Source organism: Gekko japonicus, unplaced genomic scaffold, assembly GCF_001447785.1.
Source record: "Gekko japonicus isolate JY-2015 unplaced genomic scaffold, Gekko_japonicus_V1.1 scaffold1603, whole genome shotgun sequence".
Lineage (NCBI taxonomy): Eukaryota > Metazoa > Chordata > Lepidosauria > Squamata > Gekkonidae > Gekko > Gekko japonicus.
This window is the reverse complement of record NW_015176021.1, coordinates 347,494-362,316: the sequence shown is the minus strand read 5'-3', so window position 1 is coordinate 362,316 and position 14,823 is coordinate 347,494.

Sequence of the window (14,823 nt, the reverse complement as noted above, 5' to 3'; positions counted from 1 at the left end):
GCCCTTCACTTCTAAAAGACGGCAGGAGAGAAAGCCCCGTCTCGAACCACCACGGCACCCGGTTCGCACCGAAGGAGATCCCTCCGTGCCCACGGATCAGGCACGCGGATCGTTCGGCAGCTCCCGCAAAGGAACGATGCCATATAATTTCCTGGTGCTATGAAAAATGCATGAGAGGCGACGAGGACTGCGTCCGACTAAACTTGAAATCACTTCTCTGCTTCCAGGATATAGAATACGGGGGTGGGTGGGAGGGGGGCCACAGAGGAACCCAGAGATTCTCTGCTGCCAGTTCATTGCAGTGCAAGAGACAGGATCTCATAAGCCGCGTGCCACACAAAACGGTAGGTAACAGGATGCACCAAAGAATTTGTAACTTATTAATAAACATGGCGAGTACACTGGCTGTTCTGCGGGGAAATCTACGGCAGGCGTCCACAGATAGTATAATCACGCTTATGGGATTTGAATTGCCACACGCTCTGGCATATTGGTTATGAAAAGGGGTTATGGAGAAAACAACAGCCTTTACATTTGCTGCAATCTTCTGCTTGGTTTAAGGCTCTCCGATGTGTACCTTGAGGCCTCCTGCAACACACGGATGCTGCTTTAATGCTGAATAAAGATCCTTGGGTCCATCAAGGTCAAGTGTTGCCTAAGACTGGCAGCGGCTCTCCAGGGTCTCAGGGTGAGGACTTTCACATCACCTGCCGCCTGGTCCTTTTCACGGCAGATGCCGGGGGTTGAACCTGGGACCTTCTACATGCCAAGCAGATGCTCTACCACTGAGCTACAGTCCCATTTCGTGGCTCTCCAGGGTCTCAGGCGGAGGACTTTCACATCACCTCCTGCCTGGTCCTTTTAACTGGAGATGGCGGGGATTGAGCCTGGGACCTTCTGTGTGCCAAGCAGATGCTCTACCACTGAGCCACGGCCCCACTTCATGGCTCTCCAGGGTCTGAAACCCTGAAGGTGAGGACTTTCATATCCCCTGCTGCCTGGTCCTTTTCACGGGAGATGCTGGGGGGTTGAACCTGGGACCTTCTACATGCCAAGCAGATGCTCTACCACTGAGCTACAGCCCCACTTCATGCTCTCCAGGGTCTCAGGCGGAGGTCTTTCACACCACCTGCTGCCTGGTCCTTTTAACTGGAGATGCTGGGGATTGAACCTGGGACCTTCTACATGCCAAGCAGATGCTCTACCACTGAGCTATAGTCCCACTTCATGGCTCTCCAGGGTCTCAGGCGGAGGACTTTCACATCCCCTGCTGCCTGGTCCTTTTCACGGGAGATGCCGGGGGTTGAACCTGGGACCTTCTACATGCCAAGCAGAGGCTCTACCACTGAGCTACAGCCCCACTTCATGCTCTCCAGGGTCTCAGGGTGAGGACTCACATCACCTGCTGCCTGGTCCTTTTCACGGGAGATGCCGGGGGTTGAACCTGGGACCTTCTACATGCCAAGCAGATGCTCTACCACTGAGCTACAGCCCCACTTCATGCTCTCCAGGGTCTCAGGCGGAGGTCTTTCACACCACCTGCTGCCTGGTCCTTTTAACTGGAGATGCTGGGGATTGAACCTGGGACCTTCTACATGCCAAGCAGATGCTCTACCACTGAGCTACAGTCCCACTTCATGGCTCTCCAGGGTCTCAGGCGGAGGACTTTCACATCCCCTGCTGCCTGGTCCTTTTCACGGGAGATGCCGGGGGTTGAACCTGGGACCTTCTACATGCCAAGCAGAGGCTCTACCACTGAGCTACAGCCCCACTTCATGCTCTCCAGGGTCTCAGGGTGAGGACTCACATCACCTGCTGCCTGGTCCTTTTCACGGGAGATGCCGGGGGTTGAACCTGGGACCTTCTACATGCCAAGCAGATGCTCTACCACTGAGCTACAGCCCCACTTCATGCTCTCCAGGGTCTCAGGCGGAGGTCTTTCACACCACCTGCTGCCTGGTCCTTTTAACTGGAGATGCTGGGGATTGAACCTGGGACCTTCTACATGCCAAGCAGATGCTCTACCACTGAGCTACAGCCCCACTTCATGGCTCTCCAGGGTCTCAGGCGGAGGTCTTTCACACCACCTGCTGCCTGGTCCTTTTAACTAGGGAGGCCGGGAATTGAACCGGGGACCTTCTGCATGCCAGTCTCAGGGAGAGATCCTTCACGTCACCTACTGCCTGATCCTTTTGATTGGAGACACCAGGGATTGAACCTGGGACCTTCTGCATGCCAAGCAGAGGCCGAGTCACACAGAACCACTGTCCCTCCCCGACATGTTTTGATTTCCCCCCCTCTCCCCTTCTTCCCTTCTGCGGACTATCCAGACCAATTAAAAATCCCGGAGAACTCTCAAGCTTGCTTCCCATTTTTTGTAATACTTTGGTTGGTTCCCCTTCTGGAATCTTGCTATGGACCAACACAGCTACCCCCAGTATTTGTCTGTGTAACTAGTAAAAATCCGCAAGTGCCCTTTTGAGCAAAGGAAACCCCCAAAGGGGGATATATATTGCATACTGCCCTGATATAGTCTGCTGTTTTTCCACCTCTTTTTGAATCCAAACACCTTTCCCCCCCTCTCTTTTTCCATACATTTTTTTTTTAAAAAAATAGACTTTGGGGGCTTTGCCTAGTACAATCTATTTTTCCAGGATATCTCTCTGAATTTCTTTCCGAAGTGCTAGACTGCACAGTGCTACACAGGCGGTAATAAGGGTTGTGGGGTTTTTTTAGGGTGCCAAGTTCTACATCTGCATAACACGAATGAGGAACACACATACTGGATAGGGGATACATTTCTGGGTAGCAGTGTGTGTGAACAAGACCTTGGGGTACGGGTGGACCGTTACACCAGTTTGGTGTAGTGGTTAAGTGTGCAGACTCTAATCTGGGAGAACCGGGTTTGATTCTCCACTCCTCCACTTGCACCTGCTGATGTGACCTTGGGTCAGTCGCAAGCTCTGGCACAGCTGTCCTTGAAAAAGAGCAGTTTCTGTCAGAGTTCTCTCAGCCCCACCCACCTCACAGGGTGTCTGTTGTGGGGAGGGGAAGGGAAAGGAGTTTGTAAGCCGCTCTGAGACTCCAAGTGAAGGGTGGGGTATAAATCCAATCTCCTCCTCCTCTCCTCCTCCTCCTAGTTAAATATGAGCAGCCAGTGTGATGCAGCAACAAAAAAGGCTAATGCGATCTTGGGGTGTATCAACAGAGGCATAACATCCAAATCGCAAGATGTCATAGTCCCGGTGTACACTGCATTGTTCAGGCCGCACCTGGAGTATTGTGTGCAGTTCTGGAGACCTCACTTCAAAAAGGATGTGGACGGAATGGAGCGGGTGCAGAGGAGAGCAACGAGGATGATCGAGGGCCTGGAGACCGAGCCCTGTGAGGAAAGGCTGAGGGACTTCAGAAGGTTCAGTCTGGGGAAGAGCAGGTTGAGGGGGGGACAGGATTGCTGTCTTGAAGTCCTTGAGGGGCTGTCAGAGGCGGGCAGGGAGCGGTCTGTTGGCAGCGGAGGAGAGGACTCGCAAGAATGGGTTTAAATGAAGGGCGGGAAGGTACTGGGGCTGGATATTAGGAAAACTTTCTTTACAGGACGAGTTGTGCCGCAGTGGAATCAGCTTGCCTGGGGAGACGGTGAGCTCCCCCTCCCTGGCAGTCTTCAAGCAGCGGCTGGGCAAACACTTGTCAGGGATGCTCTAGGCGGATCCATCATCGAGCAGGGGGTTGGACTGGATGGCCTCTATGGCCCCTTCCAAGCCTGTGATTCTGTGGTTTCTACCCCGTCACTTTGCTATTGCTGTAGTACTGTGCTATAGCTCCGACCCGGATAGCCCAGGCGAGCCCGATCTCGGAAGTGAAGCCGGGTCAACCTTGGTCTGTATTTGGATGGGAGACCCCCAAGGAAGACCAGGGTCACCTCTGAACGGCTCTTGACTTGGAAACCCTACAAGGTCGCCGTAAGTCAACTGAAACTTGATAGCACTTCCCACCACCACCACCACTGTGCTAGAAGGATACCCTGTCAGTGGGTCGGTCTAGATGGTCACAGGAGGTCCCTGAGTGGTGGCGGCTGGTTACCAGGGTGCAGTATGTGGCAGCAGGTGATGTGAAAGACCTCTGCCTGAAACCCTGACAGTCTGAGTAGACAATACGGACCCTGATGGGCTAATTTGGTGTACAAGAAGAAGAAGAGATTGGATTTATACCCCGCCCTTCACTACCCGAAGGAGTCTCAGAGCGGCTCACAAACTCCTTTCCCTTCCCCTCCCCACAACAGACACCCTGTGAGGTAGAAGAAGAAGAAGAGATTGGATTTATACCCCGCCCTTCCCTACCCACAGGTGTCTCAGAGCGGCTTACAAACTCCTTTCCCTTCCCCTCCCCACAACAGACAACCTGTGGGGTAGGTGGGGCTGAGAGAGCTCTTTCGAGGACTGCCCTTTTGAGGACAGCTCTTGTCAGAACTATGGCTTGCCCAAGGTAGAAAAAGAAGGATTGGATTTATACCCCGCCCTTCACTACCCAAGGGAGTCTCAGAGCGGCTTACAAACTCCTTTCCCTTCCCCTCCCCACAACAGACACCCTGTGAGGTAAAAGAAGAACAGAAGAGATTGGATTTATACCCCGCCCTTCACTACCCGAAGGAGTCTCAGAGCGGCTCACAAACTCCTTTCCCTTCCCCTCCCCACAACAGACACCCTGGGAGGTAGAAGAAGAAGAAGAGATTGGATTTATACCCCGCCCTTCCCTACCCACAGGTGTCTCAGAGCGGCTTACAAACTCCTTTCCCTTCCCCTCCTCACCACAGACACCTTATGAGGTAGGTGGGGCTGAGAGAGCTCTCCCGAGGACTGCTCCTGAGAGAACAGCTCTGACAGAACTATGGCTTGCCCAAGGTCTTCCAGCAGCTGCAAGTGGAGGAAGAAGAGAAGAAGAAGAAGAGATTGGATTTATACCCCGCCCTTCACTACCCGAAGGTGTCTCAGAGCGGCTTACAAACGCCTTTCCCTTCCCCTCCCCACAACAGACACCCTGTGAGGTAGGTGGGGCTGAGTGAGCTCTTGACAGAAACTGCTCTTTTTCAAGAACAGCTCTTATCAGAACTATGGCTTGCCCAAGGTCATCCAGCAGGTGAAAGTGGAGGAATGGGGAATCAACCCCGGTTCTCCCAGATTGGAGTCCGCACACTTAACCACTACACCAGTGTGGTGTAGTAGTGGTTAAGAGTGTTGGACTAAGATCTGGGAGACTTGTGTTCGAATCCCTGCTCATGCTATTAAGAAGAAGAAGAGATTGGATTTATACCCCGCCCTTCACTCGACGTCTCAGAGCGGCTTACAACCTCCTTTCCCTTCTCCTCCCCACAACAGACAGCCTGTGAGATGGGTTTGGGCTGGGAGAGCTCTTTCGAGGACTGCTCCTGAGAGAACAGCTCTGAAAGAACTTGTAATGACCCAAGGTCACACCAGCAGCTGCATGTGGGGAATCAAACCTGGAAGCTCCCTGGGTGCCCTTGGGTCAGTCACGCTCTGTCATCCTAAACTACCTCATGGGGTTGTTGTGAGGATAAAAAGGAGAGGAGAAAGAGGTAAGCCACTTGTGTCTCCATTGGGGAGAGAGGCAGGGTAAATATATAAAATAAACAAAAATGCATAGTATTGAGCCTCTTGTCAATCTCACAGTGAGTAACTGAACAGGTATAACAAGACTCACAAAGAGTTAAGTATGTTTTGCGTGTAATAAAAACCCCATCTTATTTCTTAGAAACAACTCCAGATTCACATGAGACCATAGCCAGGAGCCTGTTTGTGCTGAAACAGATGGAGTCATACAGATATAATATTGGTGGAGTGTCTGCACTTCAGAGTCTAGTGTGGAGTGGAGTTTTTAGGCCGATTTCTCTCCTCCCCCCTTATTTCGAGATCTAATTTTCACAGTTTTTTCAAGAGCTGCTGTAGCAGAGGAACTAAGAAGCCAAACTTAGGAATCTGGACATCGTGCATTTAAATCTTGCCTCTGCTTTGAGACTTTCACAAGATGTCCTTCATCAGCTTTGGAGCCCCACTGTCAGCAGTGGGAGAATAATAATACTGGTCTACCCTATAAGGTTGTTGTTAAGTATGATCAAGTTCGCCTCATGCCCATCAATTGCAAACAAGGAGCCAACTGTTTGAAGGAGGAGGAGTTGGTTTTTACACCCCACTTTTCTCTACCCGAAGGAGTCTCAAAGTAGCTTACAATTGCCTGCCCTTCCTCTCCCCACCACAGGCACCTTGTAAGGTAAGTGGGGCTGAGAGAGTTCGGGGAGAACTGTGACTGGCCCAAGGTAACCCAGCAGGCTTCAAGTGGAGGAGGAGAGGGGATTCAAACCCAGCTCTCCAGATTAGAGAACACCACTCTTAACCACTGCACCATGCTGTTTGATGAGAGGTTCAGATGTGTCTGGATCAATTAATATGCATCCATTTGCATAATGATGCTACTTTCTAGCAGGATTGCTGTGCTAGAAAGTCTGGTGTAGGAGCATGGACTCTAATCTGGGAGAACCAGGTTTGATTCCCCACTCCTTGTGTTCGAATACAGCTGTTGGTGTGACTTTGGATCAATTACAAGTTCTTTCAGAGCTGTTCTCTCACAAGCAGTTCTCGAAAGTGCTCTCCCAGCCCCACCTATCTCACAGGGTGTCTGTTGTGGGAAGGGAAACGGATTGTAAGTCGCTCTGAGACTCCTTCAGGTAGTGAAGGGTGGGATATAAATCCAATCTCCTCTTCTTCTTTCCTGCAGCAACCCCTCACACCACTCGTTTGCCACTGCCTCCAGTTTTAAAAGCAAATATTTAAAGCAAAATAATTATTTTTGAGATTCTTTAAAATTGAGACTTATGTCTCTATGTGCCTTTGTGTCTCTTCTTCTTCTTTGGTGTTTGCCCAGGAACACAGCTAATCCTGTGATCATTATTGAGACTTACTACTGATGTCTCTGGGTGCCTTTGGAGTCTGCCCACGTAGAAAAGTAATCCTGTGATCATTACTGAGACTTACTACTAATGTCTCTGTGTGTCTTTGGTGTCTGCCCACGAACAAAGCTAATCCTGTGATCGTTATTGAGACTTACTACTAATGTCCCTGGGTGCCTTTGGTGTCTGCTCAGGAACACACCTAATTCTGTGATGATTACTGAGACTTACTACTAATGTTTCTGTGTACCTTTGGTGTCTGCCCACAAACGAAAGCTAATCCTGTGATCATTACTGAGACTTACTACTAAAGTCTCTGCATGCCTTTGGTGACTGCCCAGGAACACACCTAATCTTGCGATCATTGTTTCTTGAGATTGCTTCTCGAATAGCTATTTCCAACTGCACAGGTGCAAAAAGCAGTCCATGCTGTCTAGATGGCATTGGCCATTTAAGGGATGCATACCATTGCACAGGGACAAACTGGGAACAAGCCAGAAGTGATTCCCTGCATCACACACGCTTTAATGACGCCTGTCTCAAATGACAATCGAGATAACTTACTTCACAGATTTTATTTATTTATTTACAAAGGATCTACACCACCTTTCTGCCTTCACAAGGGCCACCAAGGCGGCCAACAATTTAAATCATACATGCCAAAAATCACATTGTAAACCTATTAGAATCACACACGCCCCCTTCCAAGATTAAGGAGAGGCAGCTACGGACTGCGATGGTCTGGCTCTGTAAAACAGAGGGCTACTGCGGAGGTGCAAAGAGGCTGACAATGGATTTTGGAAACATGATTCGACACAGTTAACGCATTCAATCACAAGCTCTCCTGACGCATAATCAAAACAGCAAATCAAGGCAAGTTTGCCCAGCAATCACGTCTGTGCCAAAGTCTGGCACAGCAGGCCTAGTTGTTGACAGAACTAAAAGATAATTTCTGGGAAGTGCTTTGACAATTCTTTTTTTTGTGGTGCAAATATTAATGTGGTCAATCCCTAGGATCCGGTTTGGTGTAGTGGTTAAGAGCGGCGGGCTGTAATGTGGAGAACCACGTTTGATTCCCCACTCCTCCACATGCAGCCAGCTGGGTGACCTTGGGTCAGTCACAGTTCTCTCAGAGCTCTCTCAGCTCCACCTACCTCACAGAGTTCCTGTTGTGGGGAGAGGAAGGGAAGGGAGATTGTAAGCCGCTCTGAGACTCCGAGTGAAGGGCGGGGTATAAATCCAATCTCCTCCTCCTCCTCTTCTTAGTCTTCATCTTCTGCTGCTGCTTTCTTTCCAGCCACGAATATCTGAACACCATCAAAAACACGGGTAACTCTCATTTCTCCCAAAAGACCGAGCTGATCCACTGACATGAAAAGTACTTTGGAAGAGCCCATACTTCAAGAGGCAATTTCTACCAATGAGCTATATTTTTGAAGGTGGATTGAAAACTGGTGGAAGGAACAGTGACAATTGGAGTTCTGCATATGACAGCCCATTGCTGGCAGAAAACAGGGAAGATCTGAAACGGCTACTGATGAAGATTAAAGCAGAAACCGCCAAAGAAGGATTGTAGCTGGACCTCAAAAAGACAAAAGCAGGGGTCATTTCCTGCAGGAGCGCACAGGAGCGGCGCTCCGGCAGTAAAGAGCCCGGGGGCGGGCACGTGCAACAAGCCACGCCCCCTGCTCCCAACAGCCCTTAGTCAGAGCAAGAAGCAGCCAGGTAAGCTGCAGAGCCCCCCCCCCCCCGGTCCCCCGGTCGAATGATTAAAAAAAACAAAACAGTCCAGTGGCACCTTTAAGGCCAAGTTTTATTCAGGTAGAAGCTCTCCCTCCTCTGCGAGGACAGATCTGCACATCCCCCCCCCCAATAGCTAGCAATCCAAAACAGTCCAGTGGAGCCTGAGCGGTGGGTGTTGCCTTCTGACACACTTCCGGTGATGTCAGGGGGTGTGGCATATGCAAATGAGTTGTGCTAATGAGTTTTGCTAATGAGCTCCTGCGCCTCTTTTTCCTACGAAATGACCCCTGAACAAAAGTAATGATTTCTGAATTCCTGGATAGCCTGGATCGATCTCTTTAGATCTCGGAAACTAAGCCGGGTCGGCCCAGGCCAGTATTTGGATGGGAGACGAACAAGGAAGTCCAGGGTTGCTGTGCAGAGGCAGGCAATGGGAGGCCACATCTGTTTGCCTGCCCTGACCTGGGTGACCCAGGCTAGGCCAGTCTCGTCAGACCTTGGAAGGTAAGCAGGGTCGGCCCTGGTTGGTATTTGGATGGTAGCAGGGTTGGTTTTTTTCCCCTTCTGGAAAAAGAGGCGCCAGAATTCTCAAGAGGGAAAGGAAGTTTTCAATCTGTGTACTGGAAACGCATGAACTTTGAAACGTTTTGTAAAGAATTCTGTCGAAGAGGTTCCGGAACTCTGTTCCGGCCAGTTCCTCCCAGAAAAACAGCCCTGGATTGGGAGACCTCCAAGGAAGTCCAGGGTTGCTATGCAGAAACAGGCAACGGCAACCCACCTCTGTTAGTCTCTTGCCTTGACCTGGGTGGCCCAGGCTAGGCCAGTGTCATAAGAACATAAGAGAAGCCATGTTGGATCAGGCCAGTGGCCCATGCAGCCCAACACTCTGGGTCACACAGTGGCACAAGATACCAGGTGCCATCAGGAGGTCCACCAGCGGGGCCAGGACACCAGAAGCCCTCCCACTGTTGCCCCCAAAAGCACCAAGAACACAGAGCATCACTGACCCAGGCGTAAAAACAAAAGAGAAGCCAATGTTCGATCATGCCAAAGGCCCATCTAGTCCAACACTCTGTCACACAGTGGCCAAAAATACCACGTGCCATCAAGAGGTCCACCAGTGGGGCCAGCAGAACTCCAGAAGCCCTCCCACTGTTGCCCCCCCCCCCAGCAACCAAGAATACAGAGCATCCCTTGCCCCAGCCTACGAGTTCCTATCTATACCTTGTGGCTCATAGCCACTAATGGACCTCTGCTCCATATGCTTATCTAATTCCCTCTTGAAGCTGTCCATGCTTGTAGCCGCCACCACTTCCTGTGGCAGTGAATTCCATGTGTTAATCACTCTTTGGGTGAAGAAGTACTTCCTTTTATCCGTTCTAACCCGACCGCTCAGCAATTTCATGGAGTGCCCACGAGTCCTTGTATTGTGAGAAAGGGAGAAAAGTACCTCTTTCTCGACCTGCTCTATCCCATGCATAATCTTATAAACCTCGATCATGTCACCCCTCAGCCGTCGTTTCTCTAACCTAAAGAGCCCCAAGCGCTTTAACCTTTCTTCATAGGGAAAGTGTTCCAACCCTTTTATCATTCCAGTTGCCCTTTTCTGCACTTTTCCCAATGTTATAACATCCTTTTTGAGGTGCGGTGACCAGAATTGCACACCGTATTCCAAATGAGGTTGCACCATTGATCAGATCAGATCAGCCAATATCGTAATGCCCCTACATAAATCAATGCCAATGCCAAGATGATGCTTAGCAGCCCTAGTTATAAAGCCCATTTCTGTAATTCTTTTTTTAAAAAAAAGAATGATGAGCAGTCCACCTCAGCAGAAACGCAGAACAGAACCCGTAATCAATAAATAAAGGATATTTGGGTGAAAAGAGGGTACCGAACTAGAGGAGCTGCTTTTAAATGTCCTTAAGGGCAAAACACTTCAAGAAGCTGTTCTCCTAAACTGGAGTCTAAATGACGGTCGCGAAAGACATGTTATTTTTCTTTCTAACACTCAGTTATTTTACAAGATTAAGTGGATATCTTAGCAAGCATTAAATTATGATGCGACGGGAGATAAGAACATCGGTCCTCTTAATTATGCCACTTAATCCTTCTTTAGAACAGAGAGCCAGGATTATAGGCCCTTGCTTGAGAGGTGGGGGGGCATATGAGAGAGATATTTTCCCATAGTTTCCTGAGGGAGCACCTACTCCTCATGCGAACCCTCCCGATCTCCTGACAATCTGCTGAGGGTACCACTTTGAATGAAGGCAACACCTGGAGGACCAAGCCCTGTGAGGAAAGGCTGAGGGACTTGGGAATGTTCAGTCTGGAGAACAGGAGGTTGAGGGGAGAAACAGGATTGCTCTCTTGAAGAATCTGAAAGGCTGTCACTTAGAAGAAGAAGAGAAGAGATTGGATTTATACCCTGCCCTTCACTACCCGAAGGAGTCTCAGAGTGGCTGACAAACACCTTTCCCTTCCCCTCCCCACAACAGGCACCCTGTGAGGTAGAAGAAGAAGAAGAAGAAGAGATTGGATTTATACCCTGCCCTTCACTACCCGAAGGAGTCTCAGAGCGGCTGACAAACACCTTTCCCTTCCACTCCCCACAACAGACACCCTGTGAGGTAGAAGAAGAAGAAGAAGAGATTGGATTGATAGCCCCCCATCACTACCCAAGGGAGTCTCAGAGCGGCTTACAAACTCCTTTCCCTTCCCCTCCCCACAACGGACACCCTGTGAGGTAAAAGAAGAAAAAGAAGAGATTGGATTTATACCCCGCCCTTCACTACCCAAAGAGGTCTCAGAACAGCTTACAAACTCCTTTCCCTTCCCCTCCCCACAAAAGACACCCTGTGAGGTAAAAGAAGAAGAAGAAGAGATTGGATTTATACCCAGCCCTTCACTACCCAAAGGTGCCTCAGAGCGGCTTACAAACTCCTTTCCCTTCCCCTCCCCACAACAGACGCCCTGTGAGGTAGAAGAAGAAGAAGAAGAGACTGGATTCATACCCCACCCTTCACTACCCAAAGGGGTCTCAGAGTGGCTTACAAACTCCTCTCCCTTCCCCTCCCCACAACAAACACCCTGTGAGGTAAAAGAAGAAGAAGAAGAGACTGGATTTATACCCTGCCCTTCACTACCCAAAGGGGTCTCAGAGCGGCTTACAAACTCCTCTCCCTTCCCCTCCCCACAACAGACACCCTGTGAGGTAAAAGAAGAAGAGACTGGATTTATACCCCGCCCTTACAAACTCCTTTCCCTTCCCCTCCCCACAACAGACACCCTGTGAGGGAGGTGGGGGCTGAGAGAGCTCTTGACAGAAACGACTCTTTTTCAAGGACAGCCCTTATCAGAACCACGGCTTGCCCAAGGTCATCCAGCAGGTGCAAGTGGAGGAGTGGGGAATCAAACCCAGTTCCCCCAGATTAGAGTTCGCACACTTATCCACTACACCAAATTTAGAGGAGGGCAGGGAGCTGTTCCTGTTGGCAGCAGAGGATGGGACTCACAAGAATGGATTTAAATGAAGGGTGGGAAAGGTACTGGCTGGATATTAGGAAAAACGTCTTGACAGTCAGAGCAGTTGAGCAGTGGAATGGGCTGCCCAGGGAGGTGGTGAGCTCCCCTTCACTGGCAGTCTTCAAGCAGCGCCTGGACAAACCCTGGTCAGGGATGCTTTAGGCTGCTCCTGCATTGAGCAGGGGGTTGGACTGGATGGTCTCTATGGCCCCTTCCAACTCTCTGATTCTATGATTCTAACTCTCCTTACAGGTCACCCCAAGCCTGTGGAACTCTCTCCCCCATGACAGCGTTTCCCCCTCGCATGTTATCCATTCCTGAGGCAACTGAGGACTATTTTCATCTGTCAGGCCCTCGGATGTGAACTGGCGGGCTGCTTTTATCTCATCTTGTTGCACTGTAATGCACTGCGTCCTTTTAATTTGATGATCATTTTTAATTTGGATGCGGACTGTTTAAAAACGTCTCAAAATACAGAACTCTGGTAAAGTAAAAGTGATTTTTAAAAAAACAGCAACATTCAAATTAGAACACGGCTGGGCAAACAGCAGCCAAACTGATCCCAAGAGCCCTGCCAAAATGTTACAGAGGTGTAGATAAATAGGTAGATAAATAGGTACCGCTTTGGTGGGAAGGTAACCGCGTTCCGTGCGCCTTGGTGTTTAGTCATGCCGGCCACATGACCACGGAAACGTCTTCGGACAGCGCTGGCTCTTCGGCTTGGAAACGGAGATGAGCACCGCAGCCCTAGAGTCGGACTTGACTGGATTTCGAGCAAGGGAACCTTTACCTTTTTTTAAGGGTTTAAAAAAAAAGAAAAAAAGAACCTGGAGCCTAGGAAGGTGCCACCGTTGGCTGAGCGGAATGGTTATTGTCTTAACAATTTTATATTCTATACAAGACAAACACAGAGTAAACAAACAAACGTATATAGAACAAAAAAGGGGCGGCTTCCGTTTACAACACTGATTTGTCTGTTAGATTACCTCATACATTACCAAATTATATTTTTCAATTTTTTTCCACCTTGTATTTTAAAATATATCATTGCTTATAACTTTAAAAAAAAAAAGAGTTATAGGCCCCGGTCACATGGGCCAGATAACGCCGGGGGGAGGCGTGGCTGTTTGCCCCGGAGTAAAATAAAATGCGGTAGCCCGATCACACGGTCCCCCGAGTCTTCACACGTAGGCTGTTAGCTGGCGATCACACGGCGATGCTGGAGCATGCCAAAGAAGCAGCGTGGCAAGCATTTTGCGTTTGTGCGCATGCGCAGTTCCGCAGAGCAGCACTGCTTTCAGTTACATGTTTGTGCGCGTGCGCTTACGGAAAACATCCGGTTTGCGACGGGACGTGGACGGAAAACATCCAGTTTGCGATGGGACGTAGATGGACGCTGGATGCCATGGGATACTAGCGCTCCCGCGATCAGACGCCCGCCCCTGCCCCACGTTTTCTGGATACTAGTTCACTTTCCAAGGTACTTTTTTACTGCGTATCTTCGGTGGGATGCCACGGGTGTGCTACACTTCCCAGATGTTGCGGTGTGATCGCGCACCGAAAATCCGCCTGACATTCGTGTCTTTAGCGCGGCAACTTCTCCGTGTGACCAGGGCCCTAGTTCATATTTCCTTGTACTTCGGTTGTATGTCCACATAATTGATCTGTTGGTTTCTTCCATCCATTTGTTACGGTACAATGGAATGGTTATGGTACAATACAACCCTGCATGGCTTATTATTTAATTTGTAAAGACAAGACGCGACAGGGCTTCATTTGTTTTTTGAGTAAATGTTGCCAGGGTTGTTTTTTGCGATGGTATTCACTTGTACCAGCACCTTGGGGGGGGGGGAGCTTTCTCAAGTCCTGATCCTCATGTGCTGGTTTGGCCCATTCAGCCAAAGAAAGAGAGGGCCTAGTGGGGATCTGGAGAGGGAAGGGAGAACTGTGGGACATTGTTGTAGCCTTATCTTTGAGAACCAGCACCACTAGATTTCCCAGACCCCCGCCAGGAGTAAGGAATCCCCTGCTCTGAGGCCCCTCCCCCTAGCACCCCCTCGCACCAATCAGCTGGCCGGCAGGTGGACTTACTAGCAGCAAACTGAGGCCCAGGCCTCTGTTTCCAGTGACGTCACTGGATGTGACATCATCACGTCGCTGATGATGTGTGGGCGCTCTGGTATTTGGGCAAAAATTCTATGGTAAGAACGGCTTCTACCGTAGAGTTTTTCCTCGAAAACCCAAGTGTCCCTCCGTTGCCAGTGATGTGATGACATCACTTCCTCTGAACACCGGAAGTGATGTTCCTGTGTCACTGGCGACTGAGGCCTATCCCTCAGTCTGCTGTTGGTAGTCCCCCCCACCCCTACTGGTTACCAGGGGGTAGCCGGCAATTCTAGGGACCACTCAGGGGTTATTTCCTGTGGGAGCGCACAGGAGCAGAGCTCCGGCAGTAAGGAGCCCAGGGGGTGGGCATGTGCAGCAAGCCCCGCCCCTTGCTCCCAGCAGCCCTCAGTTGGGCCACAAGGAGCAAGAAGCAACCAGGTAAGTTGCAGAGGACCCCCACACACACCTTCAGGTACAAGCTCTCCCTCTGT